Here is a 10000-nt window from a genome sequence, read left to right as displayed (position 1 = left end):
AGGAGATGATGATGATGATGATGATGCAAAACTAATTCCTAGTGTACGAATTTGTACAAACTTGTACGAATAAGACATCAAATATCTTCCAATAAAAAAACAAACAAAGTACATTCCAGTCCTTGTAAAAACATATTGCTATTGTCAGCACAGAAAGCTGAACTTAATAGTATAGTTTCCTATGGCTCAGCCTACTGATATACAAATTAGCTAAAAGGGATCCTTTAAAATCTTACTATAGTGTTAGATGTGTATCCCTTTACTTAGTCCAGAACAGTTCATAAATAAAGACACCAACCAGTATGGTGTTTTTCATACCAATTTACTTGTTATAACAAGCTGAAGGTTTCAACTTCATTTTATACATTTTTGTAAACTAATATTGAATTTTAAATCTTAGGCCTCCTTTATCATCCCATGGATAGAAAATTATTATAAGGCAATGACCACTAAGCTAAGATTTACATTAGAAAGATTAATCAACGATTCATAATCCTAATATATATTTACAATCATATGGAAGGTTAGATATCTTCAAAATGAGTGTCATCAATCTCAATGTACAGTAAAGAAAAATAATAAAAGAATACTTCCAGAATATATAAGCAAAGATATATTCCATTCAAATTGCAAAGACACATGGAATATGAGAACAATTTAGTGTTCTGTTCAAAAGACAGGCTTTACTGAACCGAACACTATTGGCAAGCACAATAGTAACGTGTTTGCCTAGCATTCGCATGGCGGCAGATCGATCCCAGACCGGAACCGTGAGTTTCAGCTATCTACTGGGAAGGTCACTGGTGTGGTTGAGCACAACAGTGAGGTGTTGGGCTTGGCCAGCTCGCGTTTTGGTGAGCATCTATTCTGACGAAACTGGAACTGAAACCAGACACCTTTAACCTTTAATAAGTGTTGAAGTATTTCCTTCTGTAACTATATCAAGTTAGTTTCTGAAAGAATTTTGGTTTTCTTCCCAATGCGCTTGAATTCCTGTACATTTTAATATGCATAAAAGTTTACGTTTGCTTTAATACTGAATTGATCTGGTAAAGATACTTTTTGCTTCAAAGAAGACCAATTAAAATTGAAGAATTTGTGTCGAATCTGTTGATGAAAATGGGTAGATTAGTATAACGCTGAGGGAACAACAATATATTTTATATCATTTCTGATTCATAAGTCCATTGTTCGTCATATGATTTGTTTCCACCGTAAAGAACGTTTTTGAAGAATTGTGACTCTTTAGAAAAAAGAAAGTTCTCCCATGATAAACAGAAAGAAGTAATCTCCTTTACCTATTAACATATGAATTTAGCAATTAGAACAATTTTTTTATGCGGTATAGAAGTCAGTCTATCATAATGGGACTAGCAGGTAACAACAACACTGGCGTGATTTTCAAGATGAAAATCAAAATTACATGTAAAAAATCCAGACTTAGGTACTTTTCATATGTATATTGTTCATTTTTTAATCATTAGGTGTTGTTTTAAGCGGTAGTTAAACTGTTCATGAACTAACACTCACTGGTAATTAGATCCAAATCAGTGTGTGCTTACGCATCTCTGAATTTGATCAGCTTCTAATTAGTCTTTGTAACAATACTGATCCTATTTTCTACTTTGCATTTCATTAATAAATTAATTCAATACCATTCCAATGTTTATACAATTTTCAGTTATTCTCTTGGTCTTTTGTTAATAAGATAAAAAATATGTTGTTCTACAACGCGAATAAAATTGAGTTGGTTTGAAATGAGACCATCACACACAAAAGAAATCTTTATGAATATTTACCATTTTGCTATATATTGTCCTGACAAATTTCGGTCAATTGAACACTGATTGCTCCACCATTTGTTAAATAACATTACCAATCGAAACCAGCTCTCTCTCTCTCTCTCTCTCTCTCTCTCTCTCTCTCTCTCTCTCTCTCTCTCTCTCTCTCTCTCTCTCTCTGTATATATATATATATATATATATATATATATATATATATATATATATATATATATATATATATATATATATATATTATTATTACTATCCAAGCTACAACCCTAGTTGGAAAAGCAAGATGCTATAAGCCCAGGGGCTCCAACAGGGAAAAATAGCCCAGTGAGGAAAGGAAATAAGGAAATAAATAAATGAAGAGAACAAATTAACAATAAAGCATTCTAAAAACAGTAACGTCAAAACAGACATGTCATATATAAACTATTAACAGCATCAAAAACAAATATGTCATAAATAAACTATAAAAAGACTCATGTCCGCCTGGTCAACAAAAAAGCATTTGCTCCAACTTTGAACGTTTGAAGTTCTACTGATTCAACCACCCGATTAGGAAGATCATTCCACAACTTGGTAACAGCTGGAATAAAACTTCTGGAGTACTGCGTAGTATTGAGCCTCGTGATGGAGAAGGCCTGGCTATTAGAATTAACTGCCTGCCTAGTATTACGAACAGGATAGAATTGTCCAGGGAGATCTGAATGTAAAGGATGGTCAGAGTTATGAAAAATCTTATGCAACATGCATAATGAACTAATTAAACGACGGTGCCAGAGATTAATATCTAGATCAGGAATAAGAAATTTAATAGACCGTAAGTTTCTGTCCAACAAATTAAGATGAGAATCAGCAGCTGAAGACCAAACAGGAGAACAATACTCAAAACAAGGTAGAATGAAAGAATTAAAACACTTCTTCAGAATAGATTGATCACCGAAAATCTTGAAAGTCTTTCTCAATAAGCCTATTTTTTGTGCAATTGAAGAAGACAGAGACCTTATATGTTTCTCAAAAGTAAATTTACTGTCGAGAATCACACCTAAAATTTTGAAAGAGTCATACATATTTAAAGAAACATTATCAATACTGAGATCCGGATGTTGAGGAGCCACCGTCCTTGATCTACTTACAATCATACTTTGAGTTTTGTTAGGATTCAACTTCATACCCCATAATTTGCACCATGCACTAATTCTAGCTAAATCTCTATTAAGGGATTCACCAACCCCAGATCTACATTCAGGGGATGGAATTGATGCAAAGAGAGTATATATATATATATATATATATATATATATATATATATATATATATATATATATATATATATATATATATATATATATACTCTAACTTTCCTCTTATTTTGTCTTCGTAATGTCTGTTGTATTATAACATTACTATTTCTAACGTAATTTCAAATTTCTTTTAAATGTTCTTTACTTTCATATCCATTATAGTCAACTGTGCCCTCTTGTCATAATATATACTAGAAAGACACTCAGTAGAGCGCAGACCTCAGTTGCAGTAGCCAATTCTCGACCTGTTGCTAGACCTTAACCTTGACCTTTGACCTTAACATCTATTATTTGGCATGGATTTTCATACACTCAAATATGAAACAAGTTTGAAGTCTCGATGGCTACGATGTCCAAATATATAGCTGATTACGTGAATTGGAAATTTTGCTTAACCATGACCTTGACTTTTTAAAATTAAATCATTATCAGCTTTTTACATAACAGTTAATTCCTGCAAGTTTCATTACTCAACAATTAAAATTGTGGCCAGAAAGCTGTTCACAAACAAACACGATTTAAAAAGAACAAGGCCAAAAGTCATAAGAGCAGTTTAGGAAATACAAACTTTAATCATTCTAAGGACATGATAGAAATTTGTTTACAGTAATCTGATAACCTAAAGGTAGGCTACAATATAAGGAAAAATTATAAGGGGCTATATTTTTGCCAACGCTATCTTTTCTATACATTAGAGCTAAATAAATTAGGATATAAGCATATACCAACGCACGTTTTTTTTTATTATTCAATAGAATTTGAATAAATTCAATGTCACTTCATTTGATAAACAACACATTAGTGTATTTAAAAAAAACATATATGTATATATTTGGTTAAAAAAATGGAAGGATATTGAGAGATCGAGAGAGACTCAGAGATACACAAAATGTGCACCGCTTTAAATTCATTGAAATCAAAACGTTACACACATTCATTTTGGAATAGTTCGGAACTGTTAAATGCCTGATGAACTGATCGGTATCCCATAAGCGAAGTATACAAACGAACAAATTTTAATTTCGAATCAAATTATTGCTACTGCAGTGGTGCTTGCATTCACATGGTGTTGTTTATTTTCTCTGAAGTCAACGAATATTTCGAAAACGACGCCTGAATGCATAATACTCTCTTTATGTGTGTACGTATGTATAATCCAAAATTGGATCATACAAGGTATTGAGAATTATATATATTTTACTTTGATTTGAAAACTAACTGTTCCTAGTTAAATATATATTTGGAGCGTTGTTCGATATGCATATTTATTATAAATAGAAATCACTATACAATAGATAGCAAAATAGATGGAATACTCCATTTTTAGAAGAATATTTTATGAATTTCATAAAACAAAGTATTTAAAACTTTTATCTAATTATTATCGTCAAAATAATTCAAAATTGGTAATCATTAATCATTTTAAAACCAAAGGACTTACTAGAGACAAAAACGGGTTATCAACGGCTCTGGAATCTGGCATTGTTTATTCAGGTAAATATGGTGAATGAAACACCACCTGTATTGGCTCTTTAGTAAGAACACTGAAATTAAGGCCAGTGATCACTTCATCATTTCCTAGCTATACTTGCAGCACGATATCTAGGAAAATGACCCTCAGCATCCGATACTTTTTAGCTTCTGAATTCGTTTTTTTAAATTCGATTTTTTTACTATTTTATGTGACCTATGCGACATCTTAACGATATTGTGGATATATATATATATATATATATATATATATATATATATATATATATATATATATATATATATATATATATATATATATATATATATATATATATATATATGATAAATTTTTGCACATTTAAACGTGTTTCTTTCATATTTCAAATAAGCCATACATATTAATACATTAAAGTCTGGATTCTCTCAACGACCTCGGGATCAGAGCCCCAGGCGGAACCGCCCAAAGACTATGATATCGGACCGGCGGGGATTTGAACCCTCGTCCGGGATATCTGTAGGCCAGTGACCATACCACTCGGCCACGAAGAAAGATAAAAGTCAATGACAATTCTTCTATACATATACCTGTCAAATTCAGGTTTTCTCTACTTAGAATTTAAATCAACCCATCTTCACCATCCTAGCTAATTGGTAAGTTTGGGACTTGGCATTCGATTAATGATAAATATTTGCACATTTAAACGTGTTTCTTTCATATTTCAAATAAGCCATATATATTAATACATTAAAGTCTGGATTCTCTTAACGACCTCGGGATCAGAGCCCCAGGCGGAACCGTCCAAAGACTATGATCTCGGACTGGCAAAAATTTATCATTAATCAAATGCCAAGTCCCAAACCCACCAATTAGCTACGATGGTGAAAATGGGTTGATTTCAATTCTAAGTACAGAAAACCAGAAATTTGACAGGTATATGTATAGAAGAATTGTCATTGACTTTTATCTTTCTTCGTGGCCGAGTGGTATGGTCACTGGCATACAGATATCCCGGACGAGGGTTCAAATCCCCGCCGGTCCGATATCATAGTCTTTGGGCGGTTCTGCCTGGGGCTCTGATCCCGAGGTCGTTATGAGAATCCAGACTTTAATGTATTAATATATATGGCTTATTTGAAATATATATATATATATATATATATATATATATATATATATATATATATATATATATATATATATATATATATGTGTGTGTGTGTGTGTGTGTGTTTGTGTTCCTATATACTTATATACATATATATGCACACATATATGTATATATATATATATATATATATATATATATATATATATATATATATATATATATGTGTGTGTGTGTGTATGTATATATACTCTATATATGTATACATATATATATATATATATATATATATATATATATATATATATATATATATATATATATATATATATATATCTATCTATCCATCTATAACTATAAAAAGATTCTATTGTCATTGAATGCGCACCAAAATTATTTATTTAGGGAATTGAAGCAATTTTCTGTATAACGAAATATTTGAACGAAAAATTAAACGATAATGAATAACCGCCTTTGGATAAATTAAGCAAGAGAGGAGGTTTAATGTTACGTATAGAGTTCCTACTATATTTTAGATCAAAGAATTTTGTGAAAACATAATAGAAAGTGGTTCGCAGGAAAATATGAGTGGGTGCATTTTGTAGAGCAAATAATTAAGAGGAAACAAGGCCGGAATCTCACAAGAAGTGAGGCGACACGAGACACGGAAACTCCAAAATGCAACACATTTCACAACAAATGTCACCTTGTCAAACAGGTGCAGGCACGTGCTCACGTTTGTCATTTGTAACAATGGATTTCTTGGCGGATGTTGCATTAGTTATATTGAATAAGCAAAAAAAAAGTGTTGCTGCCATGACAGTTTTCAATTGAGGATTGGGAAAAGAGAATTTAATAAGAAAATATACCTTCTGCTCACTGATGAAATATAAAGTACATACTTACATAGCATAATCATTAACAATTTCTAGAGATTCCTTAATAGCCCTTATTTTTGGTTTCTGTATTTTCATTGAACATCATATTAGTTTTACTCCTATTCAGTTTCAGTCCTATATTTCTGCTTTCTCTATTCAAATCTTTCATTGTCTTTTGCAATTCCTCCAATGATTTCCTAAACAGAACTATATCATCTGGTAATCTAACATTGTTAAACTATTCCTTATTAATGTTAATTTTACAATTAGGAATCTAGGTTCTTAAAAACTTCTAGGCACGCTGTGAATTATTTCGGTAGATGTGGTCTCCCTGTCTAACTCCTCTCTCAATCTTTATGTAGCTTCAAAATAGCCGTTCTTGTGGTAGAGATATCTTCGAGTGTTCTAAAATAAGATTCGTCTATTCCTTGTCTTTGAAGGGTTTCATCACTACTAAATTTTTGTCGGAATCAAAAACTTTCTCATAGTCTATAAATGCTATACATAGTGGTTTGTGATACTATGAGAATTTTTCCATTACCTGGTTAATTTCATGGATATAGTCAATTGTTGAATACCGCTTTTAAAACTTGCCTGCTTACTTGGTTGATTGATGTCGATCTGTCTTGTATATTTTGATCTATTTGTGGTTATGGTGATTTAGTGTAGTTATGTTCGTGTATTATCTTGCTGTACTGGTATATGTTGATCTCCTCCTTTTGTTTGTAGTGCTTTGGTAAAGTCATTCTTATGCTCTGTTTGTATGATCTGTAAAAGTAAGGTAGCCTGGTAAGTGAGTAACTACTAACAAGTCTATTTGAATCTGGTTTGTGTATCCTAATTGTTACTTAGTAAATGCAAAATTTGATTATATATTTCTGTTCATTTTTAAAATGGTATATTGCTAAAATTTAATGCCGTCTGATTAAATATTTTCTCACAATTTAGACCAAAATAAAAGTTCTAATTGGAAGTCAGGAGTAGATTTAGTGCTCTTAATTCAAGGCAAAATATTTTCCCATTTATAACCGATAATGGACACTAATGATCCCCTCCCCGGTGCATATTGCGTTTCCTCCTAAGCTAGTAAAATTTTACAATGCCAAAGTGCACATTTTGAAATAATAAACATAAGTAAATAGTTCATAGAAAAGCCGTAAATTTAGCATATAAACTTTCAAGTAGCCCAAAAAATTCAGCTAACTCATCTACAGAAAATTAATTCCACAATAAATCTTTATAAATTTCATAATGAATTACTCCCAAAGTCTTTTATGTCTATATAGTTTGACACTATACTATCATAATAACTATCATAATAATTTTATAATTATATAATTTATGTACCCTCTTCTTTATCTAAACTACAGCCACTCCTATTTTTTTTTCTTTTTTTTGGTCAAGGTTTGTTCCCTACTGCACTTTTTTTATTCAAATTATTTCATAACTTATTCCATACTGAGAGGGTTTATTTATATCGCCTGTATTTTTATAATTATCCGCTAAAGAGGTAATGTGTTCTTTATAATGTACAGCAAGTGTCTGGCTTTATAATAAATATATATACATATATATATATATATATATATATATATATATATATTTATATATATATGTATATATATAAATATATATACATATATATATATATATATATATATATATATATATATACGTATATATATATATATATATATATATATATATATATATATATATATATATATATATATATATAGATAGATAGATATACACACACACACACACACACACACACACACACATATATATATATATATATATATATATATATATATATATATATATATATATATATGGTCACGCTGAGCGCTGTTGCCAGACATAATTACTAGGTCTCTCTCTCTCTGTCCCTTGGAAAGTGAAGGGAGTGAGTAGTCATATCCTAGTTAGAGGGTGTACACTAAGAGGTACACTTGTAAACCACAACTGCTAGGTTGAATCAGTGTGTGTGCATATTTATCTAAATATTTAGCCCTATTATATTGACGGGTCAGGTAAACTAGTATCTAATAATCAGTCGCTATCTTCATCTTTTCAAATGGAGAAAACGCAATTCGATGTCTCCAGTGTTATCCCAAAGTATCTGCCTCCTTTCATCTTCTAAGGCCTTTCGTCTCCTGGAAGAGATTTGTCCCTTTCAGATCAGACCAGATGAGTTTCCAGGTTGTTAAGGAGTCGTCCTCCCCATATGGCACTTCCATACACTACATACGACTTGGTGTATATGGGATCTCACCAGCCAAGGTGATTTTGGTTCAGCAATTTCATTGGGGTTTAATCACGTCCGAGAAAATAAGTTGGAAATTCTTTAGATCTTTTTGACGACTTTTGCGGAAAGAATTTTCATCCTTATTTCTCTTTGGGGGGAGGGGGAGGCATTGGGACAGAAATAAAGACGAGGCTTCACTTTCGACGGCTGGGTTCTCACTCATTTCTATCTCTATGAAGATATCATAATATTCTTTTGTTTTTTTATGATGACATACAAAGGTCGTTTCCATTATTAAATATTTATTTACCAAAATGATTAATAGAGAATTGTCTTAAACTAATTTCCCCACCATCCAGTCAATAGATATTTTTGTCTTGATAGATATGAATCTATAGAAAAATATCAGGTTTCAAATGACATACGTAAATATGTGGATATTGTTAAAGTTCTAAAAACTGATAATCACAGTAATTCTTATTATATTTGTGGTTGTATAACATCTAACGGTTGTTTATTTAACAAAAGATAATGGACATGGATAAAGTAATCTAGATTTTTTATGGTTTTGGGGGATATAATTTATGGCATAAATGTAGTTTTGTGAACGCATCTGTTATCTGCTTTCATTACAGCTCACTCCAGAGTAAAATACGATTTTGATTTAAAATTTGTGACAGAATATTTCCAAAGGATGATTTCTTTATAAAAAAAAAATAACTATAGGTTTTTAAATTAAGGTTATATTATGATACTTGAGAATATACAGACTAAGATAACTAGAAAATTCCTAAATAATAATAATCAGGATAAAACCTTTAAGAAACGTGGTATTCATAACACTCTGATGATAATTTGGGATATTTAGGGGAGAACCTCATGAGAATTCCTATTTCATACTTGAATATCTGATGATTTTTTTGATACCCAAAAAATAAAAATGAATTTACAAGTACAAACAATTGTTATATCCTACTCTATTATATATATATATATATATATATATATATATATATATATATATATATATATATATATACATATATACATATATATATATATATATATATATATATATATATATATATATACAGTATATATATACATATATACATATATATATATATATATATATATATATATATATATATATACATATATACTTATATATATATATATATATATATATATATATATA

The sequence above is a fragment of the Palaemon carinicauda genome, chromosome 1 (assembly GCF_036898095.1).
Source record: "Palaemon carinicauda isolate YSFRI2023 chromosome 1, ASM3689809v2, whole genome shotgun sequence".
NCBI lineage: Eukaryota > Metazoa > Arthropoda > Malacostraca > Decapoda > Palaemonidae > Palaemon > Palaemon carinicauda.
Note: the sequence above shows the minus strand (reverse complement) of the source record.